The sequence below is a fragment of the Equus przewalskii genome, chromosome 14 (assembly GCF_037783145.1).
Source record: "Equus przewalskii isolate Varuska chromosome 14, EquPr2, whole genome shotgun sequence".
Taxonomy (NCBI): domain Eukaryota; kingdom Metazoa; phylum Chordata; class Mammalia; order Perissodactyla; family Equidae; genus Equus; species Equus przewalskii.
Window position 1 is genome coordinate 52,245,208 of NC_091844.1, and position 20,199 is coordinate 52,265,406.

At 44.4% G+C, this 20,199-nt stretch overlaps 1 protein-coding gene and 1 long non-coding RNA gene across 5 annotated transcripts in view; one reads left to right on the plus strand and one right to left on the minus strand.

Moving 5' to 3' along the window:
* The window catches only part of PRKCE (protein kinase C epsilon), a 496,893-nt gene that overhangs the window by 39,185 nt on the left and 437,509 nt on the right, over positions 1 to 20,199 (minus strand). The window lies entirely within an intron of this gene.
* Positions 442 to 18,347, plus strand: LOC139075772 (uncharacterized). The gene is made up of 2 exons (XR_011526553.1): positions 442 to 592; positions 16,711 to 18,347. It is a non-coding gene; the product is annotated as an uncharacterized lncRNA (long non-coding RNA).

A 20,199-nucleotide genomic window follows, 5' to 3' on the forward strand; every position in this document is an offset into this window, starting at 1 on the left:
GCCCCCCACCCCAGCCGCTGTGTGTGGTCAAGGCTCAGCTCTGGCTGAGATGAATGCATGAGATGAGAGCAGTGAGAGGAATGCCGACTGGGCGCAGGAGGCCTGGGTTTTAATCCCCATTGTGGCATGGCTCTGGGAGAGTCACCTTGCTTGTCGGTTACCTCATCCATCAAATTAGGAGGACACATTCTTCCTTGTCTGAAGGGTTAATGAGATAGTGTGAAAGTAGCAGGGCCTTAATCCTGATACACCCACTTCCTTCATGAGGAAACCGAGTTAGAGGGAACTGAGGGTCCTGTCTGCCCACCTGCCACGTTGGAGTCGTTGAGAGGTGGACCTACCACCCGCTGAATTATGGCCCCTTCATGCTCTCTAATGTAGTGTTGCCTGCCCAAGACACCCCCACCTCCCCCCACACCCATGCACAATGATCACCATGGCAACACTCATGGTGATAGTGACAACAACAACAATATGGTGTGGAAAGCACCTCTGTGGTCTACAAACCACATTCATGTTCTGAACAACACTGAGAGAAAGAGCACACTCTGCTATTCCTGTGGCAGAAATAAGTCATGGAAGCCGGAAGAAGGTAGGTGATTTCTGTAAGGTGAGGAGGGCGGTGGATGGAACGGGACCTGAACTCAGGTCCCCAGCTCCGAAAGCTGGCAGTCCTGCCTCTCTGCTACTACACTCTCCACCTTCCTGCCTTTGCCCTTGGGGACTTCTTCTCAGCCAGCCACCACCCCAACTTGATAAAGAACCCCACATGCCACCCCTCAAAGCATTCTTTTTTAAATCCTTTGTTATGTCATAGGAAGGACTCGTTCTAATTTGTGTGGATGGAATAGATTCAGAAGATTCCAAGCCAGCCTGAACCTTGCCCTTGCTCTGAAAATTGCAACTCAGCATTTCCGGCACAGCAGGCTCAGCCTTTCCTTCTGCTCAGGGTTCCTACTCAGGGCAGGAGAAGGTGGAGCTCTTCTTCCTCCCCGTTCCCCGCTCTTCTTGGCCTGCCCTGGCCCTGGCCCAGATGCACACCATCCCTTTGCTTCCTGCCCCACTTCTCCCTGGGGGAAGAGCCGCCCCACACTGAAGGCCCAGGGTGGCCCAGGTGGTGCAGGCAGTTGCCGCTCAGCTGTGGCAAAGGGAGGACCCAGGCCAGAACATTCCTTCCCACTGTCCTGCCCCTGTTTTCCGAAACCCCGCCACTAGTCACTTCCTCAGACTCCACCCCCAAGGTCTGTATTTCTCCAAAAGTCTAACTCCCCACACACAACCAAGTCCCACGGAAGAGGCAGTGACTCATGTTCCTTTCCTTGGTGACAGGAAAGATCAGTGCAGCTTGAGAGACCTCTGGGAGCCAGAAAGGCCTTTGCTAGAACTTTATTCCTCTGGGGGTCTTCAGTCTCATTAAAAAAATAAAATTACTGACACTGCTCAAGCAAACTTGTCTGGTCCTGGGCGCTCAGCGAGTTCCCGAGTGGGATTTCGGTGGATGGGAGAGCTCGGGGAAGCCCAGGGCCACGCTTGCTCAGAGAAAAAGAGAGGAGAGAGAGAAGGTCCTTCCCTCCAAAGGATGAAGGAAGACTGCCGAAAGAAGGTGGTATCCCTGAAATTCTGCTGGCCGCACCGCTGGCTGAGGGCTGGGGTCCCCTCAGGGCTTTCCCTCCCTCCTCCTACCAGCACTGCAGCCCCGGGACCCCGGACTTTCTGCATCCTGTTCCTGCCCCAGGATTCTCCCTCTCGCTGGCTTTTAGTGCTGCCTCTTCATTAGGGGCCCCGAAGCCTCCCCGGGAAGCAGGTGGGGAACAACTGTTTCTCAGCCTTGCCTGCTCCGAGGCCCAGCTCGCAGGGCAGGGGGAGCGGGCTTGTTTCCTTCTTGAGAGAAAGTTCCCCCGGTGCTCGTGTCACTACCCGGCACTCATCAAACCTGTTGACTGAGAGCCTTGTGGAGAGGGACTTCGCCTAGATATCCATTCCTGTCTACTCAGTCCTCAAATACAAGGCTGGGGCACTTTTGAGGACTGGGGACATTTTTTAAGGAGTAGGGTCATTTTTTAATAGTGGAAAAAAAATACAGCAAAATCCTTTTCCCTATATATGAGTCAATGTGACGAGCTTTGACTTATTGAATTGATGTATTATTAATAGTTTCATTCGATTTTTTTCAGTAGATAATGCCTTCATGTATTCATAAAACCCAGGGCACACAGTAAATATTCTCCCTCCTGCATCTGTTCCCCATACAATCCTTTTTCCCCTGCAGGCAATTGCTTTGTATTTGTTCTTTATGTATCCTCTTGGTCACACTTTATACATAAATAAGAAAATGTGACTATATATTTATTTCCCTCCTTTTAACTAAATAGGAGCTTACTATACACACTCTTTTGCAACTTACCTTTTCCGCTTAATATATATTGGTATATAAAGAGCCTCCTAAGTCTTTTTTATGGCTGCATAATATTCCACCACATTTACTGGGGGACATTGGGATGCTTCCAATATCATGCTATTACAAACACTGCTGCTGTGAATAAGCTGGTACATATGACACCTTGCATATATATGAAGGTAACTGTACATATTTTCTAGAAAAGAAATTTCTGAATCAGATAGTACAAGAATGTGGATTTTGAGGGATGTTGCCAAATTGCCTTCCTTAGAGGTTGAACAATTTACCCTTCTGTCAGCGGTGTATGATGGTGCCTGCTGGCCAACATGGTATGTCACCAAGTTTCTGGTAGTCTGATAGGTAAAACCAGTATCTCAGCATATTCTCTGTAAGTTTGAGCATTTTTTCATATATTTAGAAGTGATTGGTATTATTTTTTCTGCGAACTGTTGCCATTTTTCTTTTGTGGTGTTTGTTTTCTATCAATTGTTGGGGCCCTTTTTACATTAGGAAACAAACTTTGTGTGGGATAAGAATTGCAAAAACTTGTTCTGGTTTCTTGTTTGACTTTTGTCATTGCTCACAGTGGTTTTGCCATGCCGATATTACGTATTTTGATGTAACTGAACTGATGTTTTATTTTATGGTTTTTGGATTTTATGTCTTAATTTGAAAGGCTTTACCCATTTCAAAGTTTTCTCCTGTTACTTCTATGCTTTCATCTTACTAATGTATGTCTGATGTATTTGGAATTCATCCTGATAAAAGGGGTGAAGTATGATCCAATTCTGTTTGTTTCCAGACATCAAGTAAGTTGTCCCAATTCCATATATTGAATAGTTTATTTTTCCTCATTGACTGAAATACCATTTTTGTCAAATACTGGTACTAGATCCCCCTATGTATTTGGATTTATTTCTATACTCTTCATTGTGTAACACTGATCTATACCACACTTTTTACATTATTGTAGGTTTATAATATGTTTTAACATCCAGTAAAGCTTGTCCCCTTATTCTTTTTTAAATTTCCTGGCTACTCTGGCTTGTTTATTTTTCCATATGAACTTTAGAATCATCTGTCTGGTAAAAAAAAAAAAAAAATCCTGGTGATGTTTTTATTGGGAATATGTTTAAAGTTATAAATTAACTCAGGGACAATTGATATTTTTATGATGTTCAGTTGTCCTATCCAATAATATTGTTTGTTTTTCCATTTGTTCAAGTCTTGTCTGTGTCCTTTAGGAGCATTTTAAAGTTCTCCCCTATAGATCTTGTACATTTCTTATTACCCTTTATGGCAGCCTGCTAGTTGCCCCAAAATCCATTCTCACTTTCTTCCTTAGTAAGAGAACATTGATTTTTTCTTTTTAAGCCACACACATAGCAATGCAGCTGAAAACTAGAATTCAAAGCCTGTCTTAGATCTGGATCTGGTTATGTGACTAAGCTCTAGCCAATCAGATGTATGGAAGTCTCCTTAAAAGGCAGAGTCTCTGCCTCTTCTTTTTCTTTTCTTCCTTTATCCTCTTGCCTGAATGAGGATGTAATGCCTGGAGTCCTAGCAGCCACCTTTGACCATAAAGACAAGGACCAAGCCCCAGAAATGGTCACTTGACTGCCCACCTCCACCATTCATATGAAAAAGAAAGAAACTTGTATCTTATTTAAAGCACTGTTGTCTGTTAATTGCAATATGTTAACCACAATTGAATTCACTTCTAAATAATCCAAGTTATTATCTTATATTTTAAATTCCTATTATAAATGGGGTCTTTTCTTCCATTATGTTGTCTATCTGGTTGCACATGTATATGCTATTGATTTCTGCCGCTCCTTGTGCTGTGCCCTGCCATGATACTGAATGCTCTTTTTCCAGTTGATTCTCCTATTTTCCGAACTGTCTATAATTAGTGATCATTTTTACCTCCTCTCTTTCAGTGTTTATATTTCTAACATTTCTGTCTGATTGTGTTGGCTAGAATCTCGAGAACATGCTCGATGACAATGGTGACAGTGAACATCTCCAGTAGTCCCTGATTTTATGGGGCCCCTCCCAGCACTTCCTCCTCAGGCAGAATGCCTTTATCATAGCCTTGTTGCTTGGCACCCGAGTTGACGGCTAGCTTAGTGTGTTCTCCACTAGACTGAGGACTTCTGAGAACTTCCATGGAACCTCCCTTCCTCCCCAAGCTGCCAGAAGGTCAAATGTGCTGTGGGCTGTGGGCTGTGGGAAAGAGGGTCGGGGCAGGCCATGCAGTGTCCCTCTGGTCCAGGATTTCTCAACCTCGGCACATGGCAGCTGGGTTGACATTGGGGGCTGGACCACTCTTTGTTGCGGAGGGGCTGTCCTGTGCATTGCAGGTTGTTCAGTAGCATCCCTGGTCTCTGCACTAGATGCTATAGCAACGCCCCCCCCCCCCCAACCCCATACCCTCCCTCCCAATTTCTGACAACCAAAAATGGTTCTAGACACTGCCAAACATCCCCTGCAGGGCCTCTGGTCTAATCAACTACTGCTCTAATCTAAGTCTTAAATGGTGATCAAGGCTCCAGCATGGTCTGGCCCAGATCATTAAGTCAAATAGGGATTTGGGAACAATGCTCTGGCTATCTGGAAAGGGGGCATCTGCTTGAAGAGTCCCCTGACATTTTATCTTGGAGATAGGAATCCTGAACACACCAACCCTGCTGACATTTGGCGTCATCAACCCATCTTTTTAAACGTGTGAGGAAACCGAGGCTCAGAAAAGGTTAAGTCACTTGCCCAAGGTCTTGCGGCTGGTAAGAGGCTGTCGTGGGCTGACTCCACATAAATGCCCATGACCACCTTTCAGATCAAATGTAAGATCCATGAACTGGTAGTCTCTCTCTGCTGATTGCACCCAAATTCCCTTGTGCTGGGAAAGGAAGCCTTCGTGGTGAGAAGGGGAATACAGAGGCTAAGAGGTCACCATCGCTGACAGGGAAGGGCTGATTTAGAGGCTGGGTGGCATAACCAGGCTCCCTTGGGGTTGGAGCACAGATCTCTTCCAGAAACTTAAAAGACGTCAAGAAAGGAAATTCCCCCCAAAAATGTACCTTTTTTTAAAAATTCTATGAAACCTATCTCGGGGGGAGAAAATAAAAACTAACAGTTCCAGGAAGAACAAAAAAAGCTCATCTTCTAAGAACAACTGTGCTACTTTATTGGGGTGGGAAAAGGAAAAGGGATCTGTGAGTAAGAGCCAAGACCCCTAAAAAGAGTTTGCTGTGAGGTGGGAAGAAATGGCCTAGTGCTGAGGGCGATGTGGTGTGTAAAGAAGGTCTTAAGATCAGGGCCATGTGTTGGAGATGGGGTCATCAGGGGTAGGTCAAACTATACTTTCACTTTTAACAAAAGTATACTTTTAACATGAGAAGAAACCAACTGTTGCTATGTCCAGAAATGTGCCCACAACAATTTGAAATACATATTTTGGCTTCTAAGAATTGCTCCTCCCTCTGCCCCCAGGGATGGCTACCTAAGTGCCTAATGGCTTATGTATCAAAGTTGTTGGTGTCTATGTGTTATGATCTGAGATGCTGGTGGGTCCCCCAGCTTCTCTCTTCCAGATGTTCAGATAGGAAGGGGGTAGTTCTGAATCTGAACCCTAACTCTGCTACTTACTAGCTGGACGATGTTGGGCTGGCCCAAAGTATCTTGGGGACTCAGTGTCTTTATCCGTAAAATGGGGCTAATATCGCCACATGTGAACGATGTAACCGACATGGAAGCTCTAGTACAGCGCCTGATACATGGTGGTTACCCCCAAAATGCAGCCCTCTCCAGGGATCTCGAACAGTCATTTCTTAAAATACACATGCTCTCCGAGGACAAGTCACTAGGTCCCTAACAACTCTATTATTTTTGAAAAGTGTTTATTATCTCCTCTTGTGTATAAGCCAGAGATAGACAGTGTGGGATGAAAAATAAGAAGCATATGTAACTGTAACGTAGGAAAGTGACGAATGGTACTTAAATGAGAGAGAGACATACACACACACATGCACACACAAACTGAAACTTTCAGTCTAGCCCAGCGAGAAAATCAGAGGATTCCTTTCCCCTGGGCCTGAGGAATGACACGGTGCACCAAGTACCCCAGGGGAGAAAGCAGGGTGGGGAGGTAGGGAGTAGGGGTGGGTGGTGGGGGGGCGTTGGGTGGGGGGAGGCTGCACAGGTGTTACTAATCAGGACTGATGTGACAGCTTCCAGACCCTTAGTAAACTTCTCAGGACCTGGGATCGGCATGCTGGGAGCCGACCTTGTGCAGACCCACGGGAGCTGCTGTGGTCAGCAGCTTTAACCCGTGCCCTCGCTGTGCGCTATCACACATCTTATCTCCTCTACTCCCCAGCACAGCCCTGGGCACTGGGTATCATCATCTCCAATTTATAGACAAAGAGCCTGCGGCACACAAAGGCTGAGGGGGTGAGCTGGGCCTGAACTTCAGACGTTGAGTGGACTCCCGTTTTCCTCACACAGCACCTCAGCTGTCTCATCTGAAAACACATCCTTTCCCATCTGTAAAATTGTATTTTCCCAATTTGACAATAGATTCCCCAAGAATAAGGAAGTCTCAGAAAACTGTCTTTCTGTAAATCACATAGCACCGAGCAAAAGGTTGGCACACATGAGACCCTTCAAACACAAGAAAAACTGGAATTTTTTTTTTGCTTGACTTGAAAACTCGCCCTGAAGGAAGAGACCCATATGCCCCTGTATTCCTTGCCCAAGCTCCATGTTTTTAACACCCTCCTTTCCCTGGCCTGCTCACTCCATCAGCATGCGAATTCCACAAAGCTCAGGCCTCTATGCCACAGAAATGACAGCAAATTCTTCCACTTACTTGAAGATAAGAGATTAGAAAGATTTACTCCGAGGATGCCAAGTATTAGGATCACCAGAGAGCAGGCCCCTGAGGGAGGATATGGAGAAAGACTCCTTGCTTTTGGACAAAGAGTGGAGACTTGCAAACGGCTGTGGTTACTCAGATGGGGACACAGGCTCTCCCGGCAGATGTTGCCAGACATCTTCATCAACTTAACATCTTCAAGAGGAAGACAATTTTCCCCTCAATCTACTCAGACGCCCCTCAACCTTGTGGCAGATGTTGGTGACCGGTTGGCATCCCTCCTCCCGGCTTTCTCTGCAGCAGCATCTCCTAACACTCCCAGGAACGCCAAGTCACTCAAGTCCCGCCCCAGGCCACACAGGACGGTGAGCGAGAAGCCCAGGAAAGCACCCTTTGCGCCTCTTCATCAAAAAGAAAAGCACGATTGGCTTCAGAGCCAAGGAGAATGATTTAAAAATTCTCCACTGCAGCGCTGACACTGGAGAGTCAATGGTAATATTTCACTCTGGGTCAACGGCAGGGAAATCCTTCTCCAAGTCTTTCTACAGGAAAAGTTCAATCATTTACAAACAAAATGATAATTACCATTTTTTTTCAAATGGTTTTGTATGCTAGGCTCACTGTTAGACATTTTATACTCATTATCATCTCATTTAATCTCACAAATAGCCTATGAACCTGAAAAAACTACTATTATCCCCATTTTAAAGACGAGGAAGAAGGGTCTGCAGGTTATTGACACACGACACACAGGTGGCGAGTGAGTGTCAGTTCTGCCTGACATCAATCCCCATGTTCTTAACCACTTTGCTATGTTGCTTGAGGAGAAAACAAAATATTGCATCCACACTCCTTCCCTTTTGTGGGATTGAGAACACAGTTGTTGCTGTTGGGGTGGTGGTTGTTTTTGACGCATGACAACGTGGTTACAAGATGTAACTGATTAGCTGGATAATGCTGTTTGACCAAACAGATGACCCCTTGTCTGAAAAAAGCAGACTTTCAGCTACTACACTGACAGCTGGAAACCTGAGGTGTGAAACAGCATCCCCGTTCATGGCCAAAATAAATAGCCCAGGGCTGTACCTGGCATTGAGACTTGGAATCACTGCAGAATAACTTATCTGATTGCATGATTGTTCAATTACTTTTTTTTAATCCACAGTAATGAAAGCAAATTCTTATCCTTAATACTCACGGATAATATCCTGACCTCCGCTGGTGAGAAATAGGCCTTGACTTGTGTCCTCAGCAAGTGGGATGGGCTGCCCTGACCAGCGTGATGCTTACACCTAGTCCCCCCATTCCTCTCCAGGCCATCAGTCAACTTGTACTTCAAAATGGCTGTCTGGGGTTCAATGTACAGACTGGGGCCAAGGACAGAGGTGACCTCCAGCAAGTCGTTTCTCTGAGCTTTACTGCCTTTAAATATGAGATAAGAAGGCTGGATGAGTTAATCTCCCAGGACCCTTCTTGTCTCAGATCCTGGGAAGTGAAGGCAGCTGGAGGCCTTGAAGCCTGAACGTGCAATCTTGGCTGTTGCATGCCAAATGTTTCCCTTCCCACTTTGGAGCAAACCTTTGCCAGCAGATATTTTTATACAAAATGTAAATCGGATGATGTTCTCCTCCTGCTTGCAATCTTCACTGGTGCCCCATGAACATGCTTCCTAGCCTGGTGTGAGAGGTCCTTTGTGGTCATTCCCTTACCACACCCTTTCACAATCCAAACTTGGGACCTGTGAGCCTTTGGGTGGTTCTGATGTGTGAGGCTGTCTCCTGCTTCAGTGTCCTGGTGCAGATCCCACTATGAGTATCTATCTTCCACAATAGACCACTCTGGGAGGGCAGGGCCTGGGAATCCCCCCAGTGCCTGATGCATCCTAGCTTCTCAATACCTGTTGGTTCCATGGATGAAGGAATGAGTGAGTAAAGAGGTGAATTTGTGGATCACGGCCGCAGGTAGCCAGCTGATCTGAACAAACATTTTCAGGTAACATGGAACTATTAAAACACGTTATTATTAAAAACTATTAAAACTAAGGCCAAATCCATCGGAGGCAGCTGAAGATGTTCTCTTGCACCTTCCAATCCATTCTACCAGTATGCTCGGGAAGAACCCCTCTGCTAACCCCCAGCAGCTTCCACGGCAGTCAGAGTGGAACCCGAGCACCTTACTCTGGGTCCAGGGCTGGCCCTCCCGTCCCCTTCATTTCGTGCCACCTGCCCCCTCCGTCCAGCCACAGGGTCTCCGACAGCTCCTCAAGCTCACCAAGCACTTACCTGCCTTGAGAGCTCTTCCACATCACTGTTCCCTCTCCCTGGAGAACAGACTCCTTGTTCAGGTCTCTGCCTTGATCCGCTTTTCTCAAAGAGGCCTCTCCTGGCCACCTTATCTAAAGCAGCCCACCCACCTGCCTCAGACCGTTACTTTAATCTCAGTCACCTTGGTCATTTCCTTCGCAGTAATGATCACAATTTGTAATTACTTTGCTTGTTTATTTCCTCGAGTAGATGGTTTCCCTAACATGATCTCCATGAGAACAGGGACTGCGTCTTTGTGTTCACAGCTTGGTCCCCAGAGCCCTGCAAAGTGCCTGGCACTCAATGTTTGCTGAGCGTCTGGAGGAAATAATGGGCAGAGTCTGCATTAAGTCCATTCTAATGATGGTCTAGTTAATGGCATGATTACAACTACGAATCCATCCATCGCCTACCTGGCTCTACTATGTGATGGTTCCACAATATTTACTGAGCTGCTACTCAGAGTCTGGTTTTGTGCTAGGCCTTGAGGATACTGAGAAGAGAGGAGGGGAGGGGTCAGGAGGGAGAGGTGGACACGAGGCCAGAACACCTGGGATGGTAAGTTCTACACCAGAGGGACAAACAGGACACCTCCACTGCCCTTAAAAGGCAAGGGCTGCTCATCTCGCCTTTTTTGGGCCCAGCGATTTGCAGCTCAAAATCCAGCCAGCATTCTGTCATCACAGAAAGGGCCACTCCAGCCAAAGGACCAAGAGTAACCTTTCTGGGGCAGTGCCTGGAGGCTGGCGGAAGAGGACTGTAGAACCCTATGCAGGGCCCAGAATTCTCAGACAGGAAAGCCAGAAAACCACCCTGCAAGCTCCTTCGTCAGGACAAGAAGCTGCCAAGACTAGTAAGTGTACATCTTCCACGTCCAGCCACGCAAGGAGCCACGTGCTAGGAGAGTGGTCAGCCCCTCGCAGGTCACCTCAGCCCAGATAAAGAGCTGAGGAGACACAAATGTAACTCCGCACGAGTTGAGGGGGATGTAGGGAGAGCACGTCTTCCTGCAAAGTGGGGGTCACCCGAGTGACTCTGGAGGATATCAGAGGCCTCAGGCAAGGCCAGGGAGCTGAAAATGGACTGACCTCTGAAGAGACAGAAAACAGATTTTATTATTCTTAAAAAAAAAAAAAAAGTCTTACATTTATATTTGTTTAATTTGGCCTGGAAGGTATTTGCTTTAAGACCATGTGGTGCTTTCCAGCTGATCAGAAAGTGAGTGTGCATGCACGCGTGTGTATGCATCCGACACTAGGGAATGGTATAGGGTCGTGGCCATGCCCACGTATGTGTTTACGGGCTTAGGCCTACGGCCAATGGATGAGGAGAATGCACATGAGGACGAGGTAGGTTAAGAAGATCCCTCTTCCTCATCAGGGCGGACACAATCTGGTAGAGTTTACAAAACAAAGACAATTAGAGCCAGAGACAGCCTCCATTGCTGCACTTGATGACTATTTACTGGGTACCTGCTATGTACCAGGGAGGTCCAGGTTTTGGAGTGATGGCAGGGTACACCAGTATTGGGTCGCACATGCAGAGTCCAAGGTGCCTTGGAGACATCTAACTAGACATGCTGACCAGGTGCTGACAGATGAAAGTTTGGGCTGGAGAAACGGGTATGAGTGAGATTTTCTAAGAAGAGCATGTAGTATGAGAAGAGAAGAGGGCTAGGACTGATCTGCGAGCAAGCCCAACATTTAATGGCCAGGACTAGCAACAGAAAAATCAGAGAGGAAGCTCAGGAGACTGGGTGTCCAGGAAGACCAAGGAAGAGGGAAACCAAAGGGCATAGTCACTGACATTTGCTGAGGGGTCGGAGATCTTTTTATCCAACTGAGGCCCAGGGAGATAGAGTCAGTGGTCCTTATTTATATTTTTCCTTTGTGCTTTGAGATTTCAATTTAGAAATAACAACAAAAATGTGCATTTTTCAAGAAAAGACTTTTCAGATCAACAGAGATATCCTGTGCCAGGGTCAGCCCATTGAAGCTTTAGTAATGAAAAGAACTGTGAGCTTCAAAGCCACCAATGGGAAAGAGGGAAGGGATTTCCAGAATTCCACTTGGGGAAAAAAAGAAAAAAAAGCCACAACTCTGCAAGTGACCCTGGGAGCCGTGCCCTTGCACAAGACAGTAGTGTCTCCACATGGCAGGAACCGCATCCAGAGGAAGCCCAACGGAGCTCCATGTTCTCCATGAGCCTTCCAGTCTCCAACCAAGAAGTGCCAGCAGCTTCTCCTCCTCTGCCCACTTTGGCTGTCCCTGACAGAGGGTCAGTGGGGACACTGGGGCCCCGACCCAACAACAGTTCAGTTTCCTGGGCCCCTCTCTCTCCACTCCACCAGGCCCATTGCCTTCTGGCTGCCCTCCCTGGCACTCCCTACCCACGGCTCCATCTAAGGGGTGCCGGCACTCTGGATATGTCCTTACTTCCTTCTCATTAAAAATCATCCTCTCCCAAGTTATAAGCCCTTCTGAAATACTTGCAAGTTTGTGCACTGTCATTGAGCTAAGGTGGGCACTTGTGGCTTGTTGCGTAACTGCCCCCAGTGAGCCTGCATAGATTGATCAGAAGAATCTGGAGAGTTAGTGGAGGAGACAAGGCGCAGGGCACAGCTTCAATACGACTTCTCAAATCCTGGCAGGAGGGGGCCTAGATCCGCTCCAGGGCCTTTCTAGCGGCCAATGCCTGACCCCTGCCTCTGGGTCCAGCCTGAGTCAGCCACTTCCTTTTTGTTAAATGCTAGGACCATTCTTGGAGCAAGATTTGGATTTTCTTGTCATTTAGCTAAAATTCAGAATGCTGTTCATTTCTCAACTTTGCTGGCAATCACTGGCTGCATTTATCCTCACACGAAAGTAGGTTATTTGGCTATTGATGTGGATGAAACAGTAGTAAGTTATGTTCAATGTAGGAACTCAATGTAGGTACTCAAAAAAGGTTGACCTATCTCTGCCTCGGGGAAAAAGTGATACCCAGCTTTTAAACAAAGTCTCTTTCAATTACAATCAGGGTCATGGAAGTATACCGTGGGCACAGGGGCACACACACAGAGCAGGGTGAACCCTCAGATTTAGCATTTATAGCTTTACTATTCTTGAGCTACCCTGAGTGTCCATGACAGGTAGCAATTTCCACCTGTATGGAGTACATATTTTCATCTGGTTTTTAACGAAGGCAGTGTGCAGGGTAAGTCAGCTGGCCAGCAAATGAGCCCAACGAAGTGGAGACAGTGACAAGCTCTGTGAGGGGGATAGTTCTTAGCCAGAAAGCAAGTGGTTTGACCAAATTAATGACAGGAATGTGCAATCTGTTGGTGGTTCAGATCTAGACAAACAAGTCCTCCAGATATTGTATTCTGAAATAAAGAAATCACGCTTTGTGAATTTATTTTAGCAAGAGCTATGCCAAAACTGAAAGTTTAGTGAAAACTAAAAGGGTGGTTAACGTGCTGTGAGGATGTGCCCAGACAACACATAACCCTCAGCATCTCTCTATACATCTACATCTCTATGTTAATTATACTATATACCTTATTACATGTATACTTCATTATATATTATTATCCATGTACTTTATTATATATATGTGGTAAAGCATATAGTATGATTAATATACTACAGAGATACATCAAATTAATACATAGAGAGACACAGAGATATACCAAATTAATACATAGAGAGATACAGATATATATATAGAGAGATGTTGGGAGTTATGTGTTGCCTGTACATATACATGAAGTATATATGTAATAAAGTAGTTAACATGTAGTGTGAGAATGAGGCCAGGCAACATATAACTCTCAACTTCTCTCTCTCATATACGAATCATACTAGATACTAGATAGTATGTGTATAGTAAGGTAGATATAACAAAGTATATATACTAAAGTACATATATGTAATAAATATACAGTATGATTAATATATATGATATATATGGTATATATATGATATATATGCTATGATAATATATATGATATATATAGAGAGATGTATTGCCTATATATACACACAATAAACTATGTATGTAATAAAGCATCTAGTATGATTAATATATGTAACAAATATGTAGTATAATGATTTGCATATGAATTCATATTTTATATAATATATAATATAGTATAATACATGTACATATAGTGCATGTTTTACATAAAATCAATTCTTTTTTTTTTCCTGAGTTTTTTTTCCTTTGGAAGATTGGCCCTGAGCTAACATTTGTTGCCAATCTTCTTCTTTTTTTTTTCCTCCCCAAAGCTGCAGTACATAGTTGTATATCCTAGTTGTAGGTCATTCTAGTTCCTCTGCATGGGATGCTGCTACAGGATGGCTTGTTGAGCACTGCTAGGTTCACGCTCAGGATCCAAACTGGCGAACCTTGGGTTGCTGAAGCAGAACACATGAACTTAACTACTTGGCCATGGGGCAAGCCCCCCCACAAAATCAATTCTAAGTGACTTCTTAAATTATATTTGTTATGGTTGATCTCTCTCTAATTTTGCAATCTATTATTGCTTTTTTAATTGAAGAATAATTGGCATACAACATCCTATTAGTTTCAGGCGTACATCACAGTGATTCGATATTTAGATACATTATGAAATGATCACCACGATAAGTCTAATTACCATCTGTCACCATACAAAGTTATTACAATAACCTTGACCATATTTCCCATGCTGTACATTACATCTCCATGACTTCTTTATTTTATAGCTGGAAATTTGTACGTCAATCCCTTTTACCTATCCCCATCCCCCAACCCCTCCTCCTCTCTGGTAACCACCACTTTGTTTCCTATATCTGTGAGTCTTCCTCTGTTTTGTTGTGTTTGTTTACTCTGTATTTTAGATTCCACATGTTAGTGAACTCATATGATATTTGTTTTTCTCTGACTTATTTCACTCAGCATAGCACTCTCTAGGTCCATTCATCTTGTTGCAAATGGCAAGATTTCACCTTTTTATGGCTGAGTAATATTTCACTGTATATATATATATTATATACATATATATATACCACATATATATATATCATATATATATATCTCTCTCTTTTACATCTTCTGTATCCATTTGTCTACCGATATATGCTTAGGTTGCTTCCATATCTTGGCTATTGCAAATGAACATAGGATTGCAATGAACATAGGGATGCATATATCTCTTCAAATTGTGCTAATAGAGATGGAAATAATAACAACAGCAATTACTCTTGAAGCCTTAAGGGTATACAAATGCAAAATCTATCATCTTATCAGGCTAAAAAAAAATCACTATTTTCATGTGCTAACAGCCGCAAATGGAGGTTAATTAAACAAATACTAATTTCCTAATCTGTTGATGACTGTCAAACACGTTTTATTGCCAGAGATTAGCTGGTAAGATATATATACCCACAATCATACCTGCTCTTTTTTTAAACATAAATGTTCTGATTCGATGGAAAATCACTGCAGGGCACAAGTATAAACTAAAACAATTAAAATCATAAATCCAAATGGCAGCAATTCCCAGTAAGTCTTTCAACATCAAACTTAGCAGCTGCCAATCTGGAAAGCTCTGCCCTGGGCTCTGCAGGTGATCTGGCTGAAGCTGGGGTAAGGGACAGGCACAGGCAGCTTCCTGTGGGTGGCCTCCAGCACAACCTGAGGCTGGCTGGACTCCCCGAGGGACAGTGGGATGGTCAGCCCCAGGGCTCGGTAGTTTCCAGGGCAGAGGCTGCCCACAGGTTTCTAGTCAGCTCATTTCCCTTTCATAGAAAAAAACATTCATTCATGGATCTAAATAATTACTGAGCAACTGCTGTGTGACACAAACTGTTCCTGGCACGGAGGAAACAGCTTCCCTGCCCTCATGGAGCTTACCTTCTAGTGTGGAAAGAGGAAATTGTTAACATAACAATAAATAAGATGTTAAGGAATGAAAGTGCTATGACATTTAGGCTGAGATTAACTCTGGTCCATGTCCTGGTTTCTTTTCCACTAAGTGACAAGTATATTTTGAGCACCTTCTAAGTGCCTTTGTGAGTTGACTTGCAAAAGACAGAATTCTAAGACTTGGCTCCTGCCATCCACAGGTGAAACAAGGAGAAAACCATAAAGCCACCATGCTCAATGATACCATTTGTTGAGCATTTACTAGTGTATGTCACGTGGATCATCTCCTTTAATTTTCCCCCAAATTCTCTGAAACAGGTACTACCATCAGTCTCATTTTATAGATAACAAAACTGAGACTTTGAGAACGTGAATACCTTGCCCAGAAGCTCACAGCTAGCATGGGGGTGGGGAACCAAGATGTGCACCCTGAACAGTGGGCTCTTAACCATACCCTCCACGTGTGTCTAAACTGGGTGGTAGACAATGGGCATTGAAGGGGTTCCTGAGAAGCTGTAAGCTCCTCAAAGAAGGACCCACAACTGCTACACCATGCGTATTCTGCCCAGGCCCACAGTGTCTGCTCCAGTGCCAGGTGCTGGGGAGGTCAGTAAATACTGACTCGCTGGTCATTCTCTGGTGGTCTCACTTCAGGATCACCCAAATGTCCAGCCCAGAAGGTCTTTAGCTGTGTGGTCATCCAGCCCTGACTCCTCAATGATGACATTTCATTGGCTTATCAATCTTATTTTTAACGGCCAACCAGAGATCCAGATTTGGGGCCCTCGGAAAACAGGTTAAAGGTTAAGGACATGGGATTAGGGGACACTGCCAAAACAGGGACTCTCCACGATGTCACTTAAGGATCAGTCAGGCAGAGACACCTGAGACCGAGCAGGAGACTATGACATCTCCCAGACATGAGTTTAAAGATTACTCCCCCTCTGTAACGACATGTGAAAACAACGACCTAATCTCACCGAGCCTCAGGTTCCTCACCAGTAAATGGGGATAACAACACTCATTTCAAAGACTTACTGTGATGCTTAAATGAGATAATATGGAAAGCATTTATTACAGTTCCTGGCACAGAGTGGAAGCTTGACAAATATTAGTTCCAATTCCCCTTCATGAGCAATTTCCAAACTTGATCATTCAAACCACTAGTTTCTTACTCTTCCTTTACCTACCAAAAATGACTGCCTGTCACATACATAGATTTGAACGTCTGCTGTTTTTTTCAGACTGACCACACTACAAGTGACGCCATCGGGAGCAACAGAATGGCAAACAATAACAACGAGAAGGGGAAGCCAGAATGAAGAAACATAAACAGGGATTGCAGAATGCTGGCTGTGCCCTTGTTGCTTAGATTTTATCTTTATTGCTCAGTGTAGCTGACTTTGCCATGGATGGGGGGGGTACCTCAGTGTGTGAGTTGGGGACCTGGAGCGCCAAGGCTTGGCCATTTCGATAGTCCTGTTACTTTTGAGGCAGGGGCACGAAGGGGAAGGGACTGTGCGCTGTCCAGGCTGTGGTGCCCCACGCTCAGTCTAAGAGGCTTGGCTGTTCCAGCTTTCTTGGTCCCTGCCCATTTTCCCACTGATTTTCCAGCTTCCTTGTTGCATCTCTTACCTTCCCCAAGTATATCCAGCAAAGTCCTTTTCTGTGCAAATTGGCCAGAGCTATGCTTACTACTAAGACCTCTGACTGAACCCCTAGCCCCAGGCCAATCTAAAAACCCCTCACTCATCAAGGGTAGCAGGCTGCCGAGGATGATAGCCACTCATTGTCAAAGGCTTACAAACTTAGAAATATATCGAGAGCCAGGCCAGTGTATTTTGAGAGTGGAGAGGCCCTGCTGGCCATCATACATTCACAAGTACCTCTTGATCACCTACTGTGTGCACAGCACTGGTTGACAGGAGAGACCAATACTGTGAAAAGCAGTCAAGGGCAGCAGAACCAGCAATACCAAATGCATTAGGTCTCTGTGCTCCAAGAGAAGGCTGGGGCAAGTGTTAGCTACTTGATGTAGGTTGACGTGACCCACGAACACCCAGACGCTGAGAGGCTGGCATCAGATGCTGGTTTAGGGCTCGCTCTCTTTAAAAGAAGAAAAAATGTCTACATAGATGTTTCTACTCCAACTTCAAAATAAGAGAAAACATTAAGCATAATATTAAAACCTGAAGGAATCATTATGAGGGACACTGTATTAAAAGGATTCTAAGAATCCAAGGTTTTAGGAATGTGTGAAGAAAATAGCAATGATGAATTGTTTAAGGGCAAGGATCAACGATTTTGAACTGAACAAACCTGGAAGCTAAATAAAGAATTGAAACTGAAGGAGCAGAGCTACCCGGGAAGGTCCAAATCTGTGGGCTCTGTGGCCCTCAACTCCTAGGGTCTGCAGGCTGAAAATAGCGCAAACTGACTCGAATTTATAAAACTCAAGACCACCACCCATATTTCAAAGGAGCTCATCTAGGATAAGCCCATTAATGCTGGCCCTTAAGAAAACTGTACATTAGGGAGGCGTGTCTACACTCCCCGGAGCCTGTTCTCATCTCACCCCTGTCTTTCCCCAGTGGCGCCTTGTCCCTGGTCCAGTGCCTGCTGGTGTCTACCTTCTTCCTGCTCTTATCCAACAGCTCCTGGGACAGCGGAGGCAGCGTGGTTCATCCACCGGTGTGAACGCTCAAAGGGAGAGGGAAGGGAATTCACATTTGTCAACTCTTACCATACACCAGTTTCTGTGCAGGAGACCCAGGAATGCCAAGAAAGAGTTTCCATCAGAAAAAAGCTTTTAATCTGGTATTAAAATGGGAAATATATATTTAAGTATCAAAAAACATCAAATAAAAGGTACGAATATTAAGTGTTCACTTTCAGGCTTTTGCAGAAACTGTTCTCTCTGCCTGTAACACTCTTCCTGCCTCTCCACTGGCCAACTCCCATTACTTCCTGCAAGAAGCTTTCATGGGCTCCCCAGTTAGGTTCACTGCCCGTCCCTAAGGGGTCCCAATGCACCTGGACCTCCCCTGCTACAGCATTCATGACAATGAAATGTGAATGTCAGTTTCTTTGTCTGTCTCCCCAACTAGGCAGTGAGGTCTACAGACAGGGGACGAAGGTACTGAGTCGAGTTCACCACTTTATCCCCACAGGACCTTTCACCATGCCTGGGATGTAGTAGGCAGTCAAAAAATATCTGATGGCTGACTAAGACTGAATATAGGCACTAAGAGGAGACCCAGAGAGTCCTCTGTGGGCCAAAGGGGGTCAGCTTCCAAGACAGCAGGAGCTTCAGAGTACTTACTAAAGAAAGATCCATTAAGTAATTTTCTTCCAGAAACGTAATGTTGCCTGTGCCACAGCTTGGATGCCAAGCTGATAGAACAACACTGCCTGAACCCACTCTACAAGAACCAACCTGTTGGGTTATTAGCCCTGGCTTGGCAGCCCCAACCCTGCGGCTTATATCTGCTGTGCTGTTTGCACAGGTTATCTTGCTTAAGTAATTTTTAATCATTTTGAACAGGTACTTCACCTAAATACAATGAAGACACATACAGCTCAATTTTGATTCACACTCCATTTTGTTTTGGCTGTAATCATGTACGGAATGGACTCTGAGTTTCATGCTTATTTAATCTTAATGTGAATTAGGAATGACTCACTCTCATAGACTGAACATCTGTTTTTCTCCGAGGTCCTCACTTATGTACCTACTAAGTGTCTCTGCACTGTTAATATTTTTTTTATGTCCGTATTTATTGGCATGTGTGAACTTAAGAGAAGGAAATTATTCAAAGGCACTAAAAAGTGAAAAAACTCTATCAGTCAGTTGTATTTGGCTAGAGGAAGTCAATGACTAATCCATTTCCCTCCTGATGGTACATAGTTAACCATATCCAGGAAATCGGCTCCTTCTCCTCTCCCCCCTTTAAGCCCTACAGGTAACAGCCAACCTCTGGTCCAACATACCAACTTCAGAAAAAATTCCTCTGTTCCAGATAAATTGATTCCTATAAACTCAAACTTTTACTTTAAACCCAGCCACTGTTACCTATAATGTCCCCCAAAAGTCACTGTGGTGTTCACTTATCGATGGGTTCCAAAGAACTTTCTACAGGAGAACAGTATATCAGAAACCTAACAATCCTTTTTGTCAACCACATAATGGGGACCATGCCTATCTTTCCTGTCTATCAAAATTTGGATTACTAATTTCTACAGAATGTATGAACTATGGTACTGACCATCAATTCATTTTCCCAAATACTCTTTCCAAAGACATTTTTACTAATATTTAGATAAATGTAAATGCAACTCAATTAAATTCCAACTTTCTAAAGTTTATATATATATATGTCATATATATATAATATATATATATGACTAAAGCATGACAGTAAAGAAGAACTTGAGAAATTGCTACAGAGAGAAAGTATTGGGCAATTAATGGCAGAAGCAGGCAAGATTGCAAATTTGCAGATTATTTGCATACTACTGCAAATAATCACCAAACTGTCGTATTTGTGCCCCAATGAGAAAGCCCAAGTGAGACATCCCTTTTTCCAGAAAAGATTTAACTGTGCATAAAAAGTTCTTTTCAAGACTCACCATATCTACCAATTATGTGGAGGCTGCTAGTGGAGAAATGTTTTTAATTGTTTAGGGCCATCTGACATTATGTAAACACACAACACAACCATCCTTATCACTCA